General features: G+C 41.5%; 1 protein-coding gene across 10 annotated transcripts in view; it reads left to right on the top strand.

Moving 5' to 3' along the window:
* Positions 1-16,279, top strand: part of TAFA5 (TAFA chemokine like family member 5) — a 348,113-nt gene that overhangs the window by 102,227 nt on the left and 229,607 nt on the right. The window lies entirely within an intron of this gene.

Raw genomic sequence — 16,279 nt, 5'->3', positions numbered from 1 at the left:
TTCCAGTTTTAAGAATTGTATATAAGTAGATATATTAACATGAGGAAAAAAATATGGCTTTCCCCTTAATAAGAATTTTCAAATTTATAGACTTCCCTAATGCATCCAGGAACTAGTCCTCTTAAAACACTATAGGGATTAGCAATCTGGTTTTACAAGAAGAGGAATTAAATCTCAGCTGTTTACTTTTTTTTGAGAACAAGAGAATAATGCCTATCCATTTATTATTTTATGTCTAGAGTGTGGTTACTCTGGAAGTTGGCTGAGAGAATTTGTCCTAAGTTTCCTGTGTAGCTAGGCAACTTGAAGCTTAGTCTATTTTAGCATTTTGACTGATTTTTTTTTTAAGGCCATCATTCACAGTGATTGTTGTACTTTAGCTTCTACAAAAACATCACACAATCAAATAGGTTTGGAAGGAATTCCATATTGTTTATTCCTCCATGTGCTTCAAAACACATTTTTCTCGCCTGCATGGCTGGATCTGTTTTTATATACTGATTTTCATATACTGTTCTAAGATTTTTTGGGGAGGTAAAATATATCTATGATGCACTCATTTTTAAACAGTGGGGAACTGAATTTTACTTTTTCTTTAGTTCAGTATTAGATGATGGGGTTGCATGTGTTCCCACTTGTAAATCCCTGGATAAGTCCACTTGCTTGTATATTAGACTTACATCATCAGCATAAATGTGGCAAGCAGCCATTTCTTATTGTCATATGTTTGGACCTCATAATTTGTTATCTTGAGGATGTTAGTTCGTTGGTTGGTGGATAAACTCAGTTGTTTCAGAGTACGGTTGAAGTTAGTACACCTTGCCTTCATTTTTGGTGGCCCCATTGTATAGCCTTATTTCATGATAAAAACCAAAAATCTCCATTTAATAATCTTTTTTTCAGGAAGATCTATTAGACGGACCCATAATATCAAGCAAGTACCTTACAATTTGTTTATCTTGATCAGACTTAATTGCCAGAACTAAGATATGATGATCTGTTCAAATATCACCTGCTTCAATGTTCTTTAGCTAAGAACTGCTGGAAAATATTGTGCCCAGTTGGGTGTAATCTTTGGCTAAGTTTTAAGGCACTTACTCTGAAATGGTCTTAGTCATGCTAAGAGGTAGCAAGGCCTTTGCTTAAATCCAGATTATCATGCATGTTGGTTTGCTAGATCTATTTATTAACTAAATGTAGCAACTGTTCAGTTTGTTGTAGCTGTTAACCCCTCCCAGAGCTATCATTTCCACCACCAGAATTCCTGGTGTGTGGGTGTGCTTTAAATATATCGTGTGTACACTGCCTATATTAACTGCAGCATAAACATAATATTTGTGCAGTCTCAGATTTTTGTGATCCTAGAAAATAAAGCAGGTAAGACTGACTGGAATACTGAAAAAAAAATCTAGCAAGGTCAGTTTCCTGTGTTGGCTCTCAAAGCTGTCCAGTTAAGTACAGAATAACTATTTTGTTGCTGTGGCAATGGGCTACTCTTGAAAAACATACAGAATAACTATTTTGTTGTGGCAGTGGGCTACTCTTGGAAAATGTACAGAATCAATTCACATTAACAGTAGTACTGCATTACTGTACAACTCATAAGTGGTAAGAAAACAGGCAACACTTGTTCTGAGATGAGTGAGAAAGAGCTGTTTAAATGGCTGTTTCCATTAATACGTTTTTTTTTCCACCCAAGAAGTGAAGAATGGCTGACACAAGAGTGCCATTTTTCCACACTTTGGCTTTTGTGTGGAAATACAGGTCGTCCTGTGGCTAATCCATTCCCCTACGTCCAATCTGTCTTTCATTGTTTCAAAAAGATGAATAGAGCTGTGAACCAAGAAAAGGCTATTGTGATATATAATTGCTGTCCCATGCCTGTCTGATCTTCATACAAAGCAATTTAACATATTCTGGTAGGTTTCTGTCAGTTTGAAGAGCTGCTAAAAATTAAAACACTTAGCAATTGCTACAGAAGATTAGAAGTAGACATGGGATATTGATTAGCTCTTGCTCATTCAAAATGTTCTATCACCTTTTTAATATTATCTTCAGTGGAAAGCAGAGCTGTATAAATATTATAGGGTGCTACAAACCTTTCCCAGCAAAACAGAAAATCAAATAGTTCCCCCATTGCAATCACTGAATAGTGTGTCAATGATGAAAGGGCATCTTGAATAGGTGGCTGTGTAAAGACTTTAAAGCAGCTTAATTAGATGGAAAACTTCACCGCTGTATACAAGGAGCAGTATATAACCACTCTTTTCTTTATCTCAGAGAATGTTGTACAGCTTTGGAATGACTGTTTCATAATATGGATGTAGATGTTGTAGTACATCCTTATGAATCCTTGTTATGTAAATATGAAGCAGACATTTTTATATATAATAATTAGGATTTTGAATGCAGTGTTGGGTCAGAATAGAATGATATGCCTCTGTAAAAGTTAAACTGCGAAAAGAGAACACTTGCTTAGTTAATTGGAACATACCCAAAACCAAATGAAGTTAAGAACTACCGCCAACTCTTATTGGCCTGCGGGTTTTAGAATGAAAGGAGTAAGGCGATGGATATTTTTAAAATTGTTTTTGTTGTTTCATATAGGTATAATTGTATAATGGTATAATGCAGCCCAGTTTCTGGGCAATGAATCTCCCACCACCAATTTCAACCTTATTTAATAGTTATTTTTTATTCATCATAGATTTTGATCCATTAAGGCCGAAGAACCCAAAATTTACCTAAGTGTCTTAATCTTGAAACTTGCTGTATTACCATGAAAACTATAGTACAGATGGGGTACACCAAAGCTATTCCTGCAACATTTCTCAATGCATAGCATAGCTCAACATTGCAGTGATGTTTCAATGCAGTTATAAGCACCAGCGTTGGTTCAAAAAAGGACACAAGGCTTTGGGTTAATTATCATTGTGGATACAGTCTTGTTAGCGGCTTATGTTAGAACTTGTTGAGAAGATTAGTTTTTATTTTGTGACCAAGTGCCATTTGACAAATATTTCAAAGTATATGAAAACCAGGCCTGAAACTTTCCTACTGTATCAGACGGTAGTTTGCTTCATCAAATCACTGTCTTTATGGAGACTCTCACAGGACCACAAAGGTTAGAACTGCACATAGTCACAGGTAAAACAAGTGTTGTTTCCCTTGAGAATTTGTCCTGCTCTGGGCTTCCCATAGGCAAATGATTGGCCACTGTGAGAACAGATTGCTAGGCCTGATGGATTTTTGACCTGTTACGTTCTTATGAGGAGATTATCACAACTGTCCAATATGACGACATAGCAAAAGGTTTTATGCTAATATTACAGTATTTATGTGACCTACTTCAGTTCCGACTCTACGCTGTGGTACTGTATTGCTGGAGCATGTGGAACTGGCAATAAGGACTCCCGAATCTAAGAGACGATACAGATAAGGAACATGGGTGTGGTCTTGGCACTGCACTGTTGTAACCTTCACTTGTTTGCTGTTGCAGTGTAATGTGTGCAAGGTGACAAACGGCAAGGGATGGAGATGAGGGCTGCTGTTCCCTTGGGCTGTTGAGCAGCCTTTTACTTGACAAGTCAAGCTCACAAAGACTGCTTTTGCTGCAGTACATCAAATCCTTAAAGCTGGTTTAAAATATTCAACAACTCAGTTTTGCATATTTCAATTCGGCTAATTCCAGAGTTGGTCTTTTTCAGTTGCAACCTTAAAGTACATGATGATATGTGTGTGTGTGTGTGTGTGTGTGTGTATTTCTCCCCACAAATTTAGCTAATGCTCAATTGAGACAGGGGGCATCATTGATATTAATTTTTTTTGTATTACAATTTCCTCTATGGAGCTGAAGTTGGTATGCACTGTTTTATCACCTGTTTTATCTTCACAATAGCTTTGTAGGGTAAGTTCAGATTGACAGATAGTAACTGGCTCAAGGTCACCCAGTGAGTTCCGTGGCTGAATGGAGATTTGAACCTTTTGCTTCCTCACTTCTAGTCTGACACTTGAACCACTGTTCCTCGGATTGAGGCTTATAAATGACGGATACACATTTAGGAACATGATATATGTGCCAGCTATTAACCAACTGTGAGTTATATGAGGCTTCAAAATCTGTTGGAGCAGATCCTTCCTGCTCGTATGAGGCTGCCCCTGTGGTTTTTAGAAGATAGATTGCATCATGGAACTTCCTTAATGGAATAAAGAACAACATATCTTTATAGATTGATAAATATGTGCTATCTTTGGAGTGCAATGCATGTATTTCTGAGCAGACTAACAAGTCTCTTTCTTTATCCTTAAGTTTCGTAAGTCCAGAACATTTTGCTTTCTGGAAAGGAGTGGTTTTTGCCTATTTCAAGTTTTTAAAAAACTCATTTGTAATTTGGCCCTTACTAAATACCAATAGTATACCAGGTCTGGATTGTGGCAAATGTTTGTGGCTATCCTGACCTGTCTTGTGCCCTGAAAGACACTGCATTTGAGCTCCCGGTCCCCATATTTCACTGACCACTCATTGGCTTCCATCTTTTAATCAGCATAAAAACTGTAATAGAATTGTAGAGTTGGAAGGGACCCTGAGGAGCATCCAGTTCAACCCCCTGCAATGCCGAAATATGCAGTTGTCCTGTACAGGGATTGAACCTGTGACCTTGAGGTTATCAGTAAAAAGGTAAAGGTACCCCTGACCGTATGGTCCATTAACGGACGACTCTGGGGTTGTGGCGCTCATCTCACTTTACTGGCCGAGGGAGCCGGCGTACAGCTTCTGGGTCATGTGGCCAGCATGACTAAGCCGCTTCTGGCGAACCAGAGCAGTGCACGGAAACGCCGTTTACCTTCCCACCAGAGTGGTACCTATTTATCTACTTGCACTTTGACGTGCTTTTGAACTCCTAGGTGGGCAGGAGCTGGGACCAAACAACGGGAGCACACCCCGTTGCAGGGATTTGAACTGCCAACCTTCTGATCGGCAAGCCCAAGGCTCTGTGGTTTAGACCACAGTGCCACCCGGATCCCTTGGTGTTATCAGTACCGCACTCCAGTTTTCTACCAGACTGTCGAGATTTTGAATATACTTAAAAATAAATAGAAAGTGTCTAACTACAAATAGTTCTGTGCTGTTTGTAATCCAGTGAGAGGATTTTTACACAAAAAAGTATGCTGTTCTTTGTTTTCATTTTTGGTAAAATGTTTTGGAAAACTTTTTTAAACCAAACAGTCTGCTTTTGCTAAATTTTCCCGGAAAGCATCACTGTTCTTTCAGGTGCAGTGGTGAAATCAACTCTTACTCAGGTTGGACTGAAGCATGAGAAATTTGGATGAAAATTCCAGTATGTCTCGATTATAACTTGGGAATGGGAAGAAGTATACTGCATAAAAACAAGACGTACACTGCATAAAAACTCTTTCATTAAGAGAATGTTGTCTACTGTGTGGTTTATTAATTGTCATGCAGCAATTGTTGTTATGGTAACAACTAAGTATGGATCTGTGCTAGAGGAATAGGAGAACTCAGTAGCTGAAGCTGGAGAAAATTGTGCAGGGGAAAGCCTGCAGTCTGATGTCCGAGGTGAAGCCACATCAAAAGACCATTTTTTAAATTCAGCCATAAGCCCTGATGTGCTGCCATCATCACTCCTTTCACCCAATTTAGCTATTAAGTTCAGACCACAGTCTTATTTGGAAGCAGAGAACTATTATGCACTGTGTCTGGACAGCTTTATTCTTGCACAACCTACTTTCTTGAACTTGGTTTTCCATAATTGCCCATTGGGTGTTAAATTTACTAAGCAAAAGTGCATGTTCAGGGTCGCCAAATAGTTAAGGCATAACTTATCAATTTCAACAATCAGGAGCTTTATATCTCCATCCTTATCTAGAGACAAACATATTGCTGGTTCTTCAGTAAACTCAGAGGTTCAAGGCATTACGAGCAGGGACATCATTCGATGATTAGAAGTTTCTTTTGAACCACTTAGAAGTGGCAAGGTTCCCCCCTCACTTTATTTAAGACATGAAATCATTAGTGTTTCTAAGTAGCATACTTAAAAGTAAACCATACAGAGAATAAAACGATTAAAATCCATCATAAAAATGAACATAACCTGGCATTTAATTTAACATGTATGTTCCCTAAACATTTATTGTTATTTATGGTTATCAGTCATGTGAAATCTTAACTGCTGACTCTTACAAAACAGTATGTTTTTACATGAGTAGAATGTGCACTTTTATTTAAAATGCATCTCTGGGTTATTTGTGGGCCATAGGAATTTAGGAGGTCGGAGGGACAGTGGACTGGCCCCATGCTGAAAAAGTTTGCTGATCCCTGACTTAAAATATGAACAAGAGTGTTTGACAACGCATGCCCAGTGTGAAGCATATCGTGCTATTTCTGTTACTCTTTGGAGAAGTCAAGTCAATTGTTGATACAGTACCTTGGATTTTGTTGCTTGGTCTGCATAGCATAGGAAAATGTACATTGCATGCAGTTAATGACAGATGAATCAGTTTTTAGATTATGCACTGACACAAGTAACCATATTTTTCTCACCTAGGCTTTCTGTGGTGCTGAACACCCAATTATGTATTTATTTATTGCTGTAACAATCACAGTTATAAAACTAGGCAAAAATAAAATCTAACTTGTATCTTCATCATTATGCTAAATGTTTAACTAAAAATATCTGGTATTTAGCATTCCAAGTAGTAATTCCTTAATAATTCTTAGCTGATCAGTGAAACAACCAGTTAAAAATAACTTCAGATTACTGACCATGTCAATCTCAAAGCTGTCTCTTAATGCTTGTTAACATACCCATTTAGTTAGAATGGTTGCTTAAAATGCTTTTTGAATGTTTTTAAAATTACCTACTTAACAAATTCAATGTTTTAAGGTAATTTGTTTCAATTACAAAAGACTGTAGAACATAAGCAAGAAGCTACATGCATGAATGCATCAGTTGGCAGAGCCAGAAGTTGAAAAGACAAGAGTGGATTAAAAACTGTTCTTCCATTGTTGAGATGTCTGCAAAAAGAAATTTCTTGTTTGTTAATGTTTGTTTAATCACAGAGACTATCTAAGAGACAGAAGCAGAGAGGTTTGGATTTGAATAATAAGTAAAAATTGGCAGGAAAGAGGGTTGCATATGATGAAGGTTGCATACTATGAATAAGGCCCCCTGACTGTTAAGTCCAGTTGCAGAAAACTCTGGGGTTGCAGCACTCATCTCGCTTTACAGGCCGAGGGAGTTGGCATTTGTCCGCAGACAGTTTTTCCAGGTCATGTGGCCAGTATGACTAAGCCGCTTCTGGCGCAACAGAACACCAAAACCAGAGCAGTGCATGGACACGGCGTTTACCTTCCCGCTGCAGCGGTACCTATTTATCTACTTGCACTTTTTGGCCTGCTTTCAAACTGCTAGGTGGGCAGGAGCTGGGACAGAGCAATGGGGGCTCACCCTATCACGGGGATTCGAACCGCTGACCTTCTTATTGGCAAGCCGAAGCGGCTCAGTGGTTTAGGCCACAGCACCACCCATGTCCCACCCATACTATGAATAGGTTGCAACTATCTCTAAGGTGCTACCTATGAATCATTTAGGGACAGGATATGGCTAAGCAGACTTCATCCTGAATATATACGTTCTGTTGGTTGGAAATGTAGCAAATCTGGGAGGATGTGTCCAACAGGTTTGGGTGGAGTTAAACTTCCTTGTAGGAACAGGATTGTAGTTTTGAAGTACAGTACTTCTGGATCTGGTCTTGGTTGTTTTTTTAAAGACAACCAGATGGCAGTTGTGGCAGTGATTCTGACTGGTGCACCAACTGTGAGAACTGGGCCAAAACAAACAAGATGAATTTTAACAGGGAGAAATGTAAAGTATTGCACTTGGGCAAAAAAAATGAGAGGCACAAATACAAGATGGGTGACACCTGGCTTGAGAGCAGTACATGTGAAAAGGATCTAGGAGTCTTGGTTGACCACAAACTTGACATGAGCCAACAGTGTGACGCGGCAGCTAAAAAAGCCAATGCAATTCTGGGCTGCATCAATAGGAGTATTGCATCTAGATCAAGGGAAGTAATAGTGCCACTGTATTCTGCTCTGGTCAGACCTCACCTGGAGTACGGTGTCCAGTTCTGGGCACCACAGTTCAAGAAGGACACTGACAAACTGGAACGTGTCCAGAGGAGGGCAACCAAAATGGTCAAAGGCCTGGAAACGATGCCTTATGAGGAACGGCTAAGGGAGCTGGGCATGTTGAGCCTGGAGAAGAGGAAGTTAAGGGGTGATATGATAGCCATGTTCAAATATATATAAGGATGTCACATAGAGGAGGGAGAAAGGTTGTTTTCTGCTGCTCCAGAGAAGCGGACACGGAGCAATGGTTCCAAACTACAAGAAAGAAGATTCCACCTAAACATTAGGAAGAACTTCCTGACAGTAAGAGCTGTTCGACAGTGGAATTTGCTGCCAAGGAGTGTGGTGGAGTCTCCTTCTTTGGAGGTCTTTAAGCAGAGGCTTGACAACCATATGTCAGGAGTGCTCTGATGGTGTTTCCTGCTTGGCAGGGGGTTGGACTCGATGGCCCTTGTGGTCTCTTCCAACTCTATGATTCTATGATTCTATAATTCTATGATTCTATGACCTTGCCACAAGCTACTTCCACTTTCATCAAGAGGTCCGGAGGGTGGCAACATGAGAACGGGGCCTTCTCTGCAGTGGCTCCCCATCTGTGGAATGCTCTCCCCATAAGTGAAGTTCACCTGGCGCCTTCATTATACAACTTTAGGCACCAGGCAAAAACATTCCTTTTTACCCAGGCCTTTGGTGGATCTTATTGACATCCAACACCCTTTTAGAAAGTGGTTCTTTTTGGGGGTTGTTTATTGGGTTATTGCTTGGGTTTGTTTTTATATGTTGTGGTCTTGTTGTGAACTGCCCTGAGACCACTGGGTATAGGGCGGTGTATAAGTTGAATAAATAATAAATTATAATAATAAATTCATGTGCCGTGGATGGGCTTAAGTATGTTGATGCAAAATGGAGCAGCTAGACTGATGTCAGAAGTCCATCTTTGTTATTGTGTGACATATGGTTCATTCTTAGGTCATATTGGGTCGTTTTGACCCTTTTAAAGCTCTAAACAGTTAGGGAGACTGGATGTTTGTAGGACTATCTTCCTCCCAAAAGGAATTTTCCTCCATACTTTAATGTAGTGGGGAGACTCTACTGTATTGTCCACTTCCATCAGGGATGTGGCCATTGGTCACAAGTGACAGGGCTTCTTAGCAATGGAAAGTTTTCATGAGGAGTTTGCTGACCCTCTCTATGTCTTCAGACTCCAGTCAAAAACATTTCTTCCTCAGACATAGCTCCAGTGATAAATACAACAAAATGTATCTGTGGCTGTAATGCTTATGGTTTGTTTAGGTTAATTTTTTTGTAGGGGGAAGTTGTTGGTGCTCAGATTTTATATATTGGGTTTTTATTATTAAAAATAGGATAGTTTTCATTGAAACTGTTACAGTGGTACCTCGGGTTAAGTTCTTAACCTGAAACTGTTCTTAACCTGAGGTACCATTTTAGCTAATGGGGCCTCCTGTTGCTGCTGCGCCGCTGGAGCATGATTTCTGTTCTCATCCCGAAGCAAAGTTCTTAACCCAAGGTACTGTTTCTGAGTTAGCGGAGTCTGTAACCTGAAGTGTCTGTAACCTGAAGCGTATGTAACCCGAGGTACCACTGTATATCTCAAGGACTGCTTTTCTCAATATGAACCTACCCCAACTGTGAGATCGTCTTCTGAGCCCCCGCCCCTTGTGTGCCCCCTCCTTGACATAGCTGTCAAGTGTCCCTTATTTGAAGGGACAGTCCCTTATTCCACCGCCATGTCCCGCTGCTGTCCCTTATTGATGGATGTCCCTTAAATGCCCCTTAAATGATGTCCCTTAAATTTCAAAGGAAACAGCTCCTCTCCCTGCTGGCCAGGGAGGAGGGAGGCTCCAACTGTGTTGCTTGGCTGTGTTGCTCACCCAATAAGAAGTCGAAGAACGACTGGGGGGTGGAGCTTGCATGTGTGATGGCCTGGGAATCCGATTCAGAGGCTGAACCGGAGAAATCCCAGCCTGCACAGGAGTCCCCGCCTCCAGGGCCGGCTGAACTGGGGCAGGGCCTAGATTCTGAAGCGCCTGCACCTGTGCCGGATCCTCAGGAGCAGGCACCAGGTGAATCCACTCTGGCTCCGGAGGTGGTTGAGGACTCAGTGCCTACAGGTGAGTCTCCCCCTGGGTCCAGTAACCCTTCAGCCTCTCCTGAACTGCAGAGGCTCAGGGCAGAGAGGTGGAGGGAACTGGTTTCTCCCAGGAGGAGTGCTTGCCTTAAGGCCAGGAGAGGCGGGTCTCCTGGGGGCCGGGACCGCCCCTGGCCTCAGAGAAGATAAAGGCCAGTCAGCCCGGTCCCAGGTTGTGGGAGCAACGTCGTTGAAGAGCTGTTTCGGCCAGCACCCCAGAGTTCCCCCAGAGTTCCTGTCCTTGCCCGTCTCCTCGCTGTGGACCCCACTTCGCCCGTGGAGGACTGTCTGCCGACCCTTGACTCAGGTCCTGGACCTCGCCCCACGGTAACCTCCCCCCTGGACCAGCACAGCATGCTTTGTGTGTGGCTAGTTAATGCAAGCTGAGGGGTTTTTTGAATGCTGGACGCCATTTTGTTGCACGTGCTGCTGCAAACTTTACTGTGCAAAGCCAGGCCGGGGAGCCATCTTAAGTTGAGGCTGCATAGGCCTTGTGGTGCATGTGATTCAGATTCTATTCAGTTGAACCTCTGGTTACAAAGTTGGTTGGACAGTGTTCTCGAAGCTACCAGGATGAGTTTGACCAGACTGCAGGAGGACAGGAAGACTGGAGTGCCTGGAACACATGAGGCTGCAGGTCCCTTATTTTGGCTGCTGGTCCCTTATTTTCAAGGCTGCTGGTCCCTTATTTTCAAATCTGTAAGTTGACAGCTATGCTCCTTGAGAGGTCCAGAGGGTGGCAACACGAGTGCAGGCCTTTTCTGCAGTGCTCCCCATTTGTGGAATGCTCTCCCCAAGGAGGTTAAGCTGGCGCCTTTAGGTGCCAGGCAAAAATGTTTTGACATCCAATTCCCTTTTAAATATGTCGTGGGGGGGGTAATTAGTTTATTGTTCTTATTTTTACTATGTATTTTGCGGTTTTTATATTGTTTTTTTTTTAAAAAAATAAATAAATTGCCCTGAGATCTGCAGATGAAGATTGGCATACAAATTTAATAAATAATCATATTAATTCTTGGCCAGCTATTGTGAAGTTGAAGGTGCAAGATAAAAAAAAGAATTAATAGAAGTTGAGGTTGCGATAAAATCTGAGTTAGAAATTTAACATTCTTGTCAGCAGCTTTGAGCATTCGGGGTTTTGTGTGAATGGCTTACACATCCTTCTATGGAACAGATGCATAGTTTTATGTAGGACAATCCAGAAAGAAGAAACCACTTTTATTTCTAGTTCCTCTTGTGTTCCATCACGTCAAAGCCACCTCTTACATTGCGAAGCATGAGATATGTGTTGCAGCAGAACATCAGTTGGGGTTGCTGCTACCATTGGAAATAATTGTCATTTGGATTGACGAATGTTTGTTTAAAATGCCAGCGCTTTCTCCTGGTGCTCCTTAGTTCCTTCATATATCAGCTTATGAAGAGAAATTCTTGCCCTTCCTCAAAATCTCTGCACATACCAGAGAAGTTGGGAGAGATTGGTAGTAAAAACAAATAGAAGCTTGCTAGTTGGAATCTGTCTGACTCTGGAAACATTGGATGAATCCCCCTTTGGGAAAAAAAAAAAACAAATTCCTTCCAGTAGCACCTTAAAGACCAACTAAGTCAGTTCTTGGTATGAGCTTTCGTGTGCATGCACACTTCTTCAGATACACTGTGTATCTGAAGAAGTGTGCATGCACACGAAAGCTCATACCAAGAACTGACTTAGTTGGTCTTTAAGGTGCTACTGGAAGGAATTTGTTTTGTTTTGACTATGGCAGACCTATCTGTAACCCCCCTTTGGGAGTAAAGCAAAACCATTGGAGAGTTGTAGCACCTGCTCTGGTTGTAGGGACTGATATGGGAGAGACATGTTTTGTTGCAGATGGGTCAGATGAAGGCATCCGTTTTTGTTGCAGGTGCACTGTGGTGCTCCTTCTCTCTGTGTTCCTCCCAGCAGTCGTTCCTCCTCTGGTCAGTGCTGTGTATACACAACCTGTCTTGTCTGTCTCGAGGCACCACAATCATCTGCAAGAGATGCCTATGTGGTGGAGTTAATGTTGCCATTCTTCACGTCTCATTTGCAGACATCTTTGGTCTGGCGGACAGGCCTAGTGCCTGAAGCTAGCTCCTCATAGAGCAATGTCCTTGAGATCCTGCCATCCTCTATTCTGGGTACATGGCCAAGCCAGCGTAAAGTCATGTCTCAAGCCTGAGACGGAAGTGTGAACATACTGGGAATGTGGGTTTGGAAGGGCACATCTTTCTTTGAGACTCTGTCCTGCCATTTGATGCCCAAAATCTTCCTGGTGCAGCACATATGGAAGGCATTGAAGAAGTGTTTCTGGTGGGTATAAACTGGTACACCTAGCCAATATTTGTGAGCACCTGCTGTATATTAGTTGATATTCTAAAGCTGTATGCAAAATGCTTCGCTTTGCTAGTGGCATGTGGAAAGAGCACATTTTACTGTTGCTCATCATGCTGGCATAGGGAGGAGCTGGAAAAGGCTACCTCTGTGTAGCCAAAGACTTCTCACTTTATCCTAGTGTAGGGAACAGGTGGTGCTGTGGTTTAAACCACTGAGCCTCTCGTGCTTGCCAGTCAGAAGGTTGGCGGTTCGAATCCGCATAACGGGGTGAGCTCCCGTTGCTCTGTCCCTGCTGCTGCCTACCTAGCAGTTCGAAAGCACACCAACATGAGTAGATAAATAGGTACAGCTGCAGCGGGAAGGTAAATGGCATTTCTGTGTGCTCTGGTTTCCTTCATGGTGTCCCGTTGCACCAGAAGCGGTTTAGTCACGCTGGCCACATGACCTGGAAAGCTGTCTGTGGACAAACGCCAGCTCCCTCGGAAGGTGAGATGAACACCACACTCCATAGTCACCTTTGACTGGACTTCACCATCCAGGGGTCCTTTACCTTCTTACTTAATCATAGTAATGTTGGAAGGAGCTTTTTGTCCTATAGTTTTTAATACCAACAACATAAACAGGATGGACCTGTTAAGGTGGTTTCATTGCATTTGACAGACATTCATTATTGAAGGTACTTCTGAGTAAGCATTCCTTGGCTTACACTGTGCAGAGAACCAAACTGACATTTCCTCATTGGGAGTCAAATACTCTGTTCAGTTATACCACACCAACTTAACTGGTGTAACAGTATTAAAAACACTTCCAGTAAGCTTTTTTTTAAAGGAAATAAAAGTTTCTTGGGAAAGACGGGGCGGGGGGCAGAACTTCAGATAAGTGAGTACTTTCAATGCTTTTCAATAATATTTGTTGATCTATTCCCCCTTGGCTACGCCCATGTCTACTACTACAGTTTGTTTGGCAATTTTCTAAAGCAGTAACTGGAATTAGTTTCCAATAGTGCAATCAGAGCACCTCTGCATGTGATGTTCCACAGTCTCCAACCTGTTCCTTTAAGTACTTGAACTGAAACATCTGCTTTCTTTCTAAAGTACCATTTTGCTTTTGCTTTGTCTTCCTGATTTGCTTTGTAAAAAATCCTAATAAACTTTATAAAATTTGGCTGCTGTGGTCGTGGCTGTAATTGTGCCAAAATGCAAAGGGTTATATCAACCTTGCATACGCTTAAGCACTTGGTTCATGCTATGTGTGTGTATGACTAGTGGTCAACAGATTAAAGCAAAATGTGTTGGGCTCAAGAAAGAGTTCAGGATGCTCTGCCTCCAGTCCTAAATACTTGCATTGGGTCTTCAGAAATCACTCCCATATGGGAAGTCAGTCCTCAAAGCACTTAAGTTGCATAGCACATTTGTGATACGTACAGGTATTTATGGAGCTAAAATGCAAGAGAACATCAGGGATGAGTGAAGGAGAAACTAGCTTGGCTTCTTTACAAGTTCTCTTTAAGACCAAACTGGAGGTGAGGGCAGTTGTTTAATTGTGTAGTCGTGTCCAGCTCTTCATGACTCCATGGACCAGAGCATGCCATGCACTCCTGTCTTCCACTGCCTAACGCAGTTTGGTCAAACTCATGTTGGTAGCTTCGAGAACACTGTCCAACCATCTCGTCCTCTGTCGTCCCCTTCTCCTTGTGCCCTCCATCTTTCCCAACACCAAGGTCTTTTCCAGGGAGTCTTCTCTTCTCATGAAGTGGCCAAAGTATTGTAGCCTCAGCTTCAGGATCTGTCCTTCCAGTGAGCACTCAGGCCTGATTTCCTTCAGAATGGATAGGTTTGATCTTCTTGCAGTCCATGAGACTCTCAAGAGTCTCCTCCAGCACCATAATTCAAAAGCATCAATTCTTCGGCGATCAGCCTTCTTTATGGTCCGGCTCTCACTTCCATACATCACTACTGGGAAAACCACAGCTTTAACTATATGGTAGCCATGTTTATTCATGTGCTTGCCCTGCTGAAGTGTAAATGAGGGAATCATGGGAAGCCACGCTTAATACCAAAGAAATGTCTGGGGGAACCTTTCTCCCCCACTTGCCTTTCATATCCCAATATGCCCCCTCTATTTTTTTTTTTTAATAATTTTTATTGGGTTTTTACATTTTATAACAACAAACACACACACAAAGACAAGAACACACAAACACACAAATACAATTACATACCCTAATTTTCTTTACCCACTTTCATTGACTTCCCCCCACCCCCTCCTCTTACATCCCAGTTCCAAAATTAATTCAGCAAGCTCTTACCTAACCTCTTAAAGATATTCATATTGTTTTTTAAAAAATTAAATTCTTTTTGTTTATCTATATTCAACTTATCCAATTCTCTTATAATCATTAATTTCTTTTTTTTTAAGGTCGATCTAACTTCCCCTCCACAAATTTTCCCTTTATTATATTAATTATAGGTCACATTGACCAAGTAAAACAAAACAAAACATTTTATAGTTCTATTCTCTCCCCCCCTGCCCCGGTTTCTGTCCCTTCCCAGACAAATGTCTAAAAAACAAACAAACAAACAAAAATAGTTCTTAGCCCGGATTCCTCACGTCCGAGGCATCTGATTCTCTATCAGTCCCTCTCTGCCAACTATGTTGGTAGTCCTCTTTGTTGGTCCTAAGACCCTGAAGGAGTTCAGTCAGAGTCACATCATATTTTCTTTCATCCAGAATGTTAAAGAGTGTTTGCTGCGAAAGACCATCTAGTTTTCCATACTCAAGAGAAAAGTCCCAATCATGTTGCTTTATTCTTTTTAGTTTTAATATTCCAAGTACTCCAGGGACTTCTCTCTTCTTCTTTCTCATCTTTCGCAGGTTTGTAATCCAAAGGTCTTCTTGCTCATACTCTAACAATGCAGATTCCTGGTTGATATTTTCCACTTGTAGTGTCTGAACTCCTTCTTTCTTCTCTGTCAATTCCAAAGGCATCTCTTCCTGCTCAGCTGCAGAGTTTTTATCATGCGTCTCCTTTGTGCATTCAGCAGAGTTGTTTGTTTCAGAATTCAAGGTCATAAAAACTTTACTCAGAGCCATACTCTGCTCCTGCAGGATTCCCACGAGAAAGAACATTTTTTCTATCTCCGCCAGTAATTTTCCCTCTGCAGCCATTGTAATGTCACTAATTCCCCCTAGGGGGCTTTCAGTTATTTAGTAGTCCTTTTCCAATAATCTGTTACTTTGTTATTATCAATACTTTGTTTCCAATCGCCTCAGTCCAAATGTATCAACTTTAGTTCCAAGAGTTGTTAAATAACAAAATTTTTTACTTTGTCCGCCCGTTTGACAGCTTCTTTGACAGCTGTCAAACTCCTTTCACTTCTTCCTCCGGCACCCAAATAGGACACTCCCGGGTTTTTGGGGGGGATTACACACAAAGTTCCAAAATTCCCTTTCTCTCCAGCACAAAATCTTCTTCTATCAAATTTGTGAAAAACTTTTAAATCATCAAAACAGTATTCATTCCACCTTAATTCTCCGTTCCTTGCTTTAAATCGTCTATAAGTAGAGGGGGTGCGGACTTCCCTTTAACACATCCCCCGATCGTGCCGAATTCACAGGATAAAATTTT

Source organism: Podarcis erhardii (assembly GCF_964252035.2).
Source record: "Podarcis erhardii genome assembly, chromosome: 10".
In the NCBI taxonomy this organism is placed as follows: Eukaryota; Metazoa; Chordata; class Lepidosauria; order Squamata; family Lacertidae; genus Podarcis; species Podarcis erhardii.
Note: the sequence above shows the minus strand (reverse complement) of the source record. Positions and strands in the feature narration are given on the sequence as shown.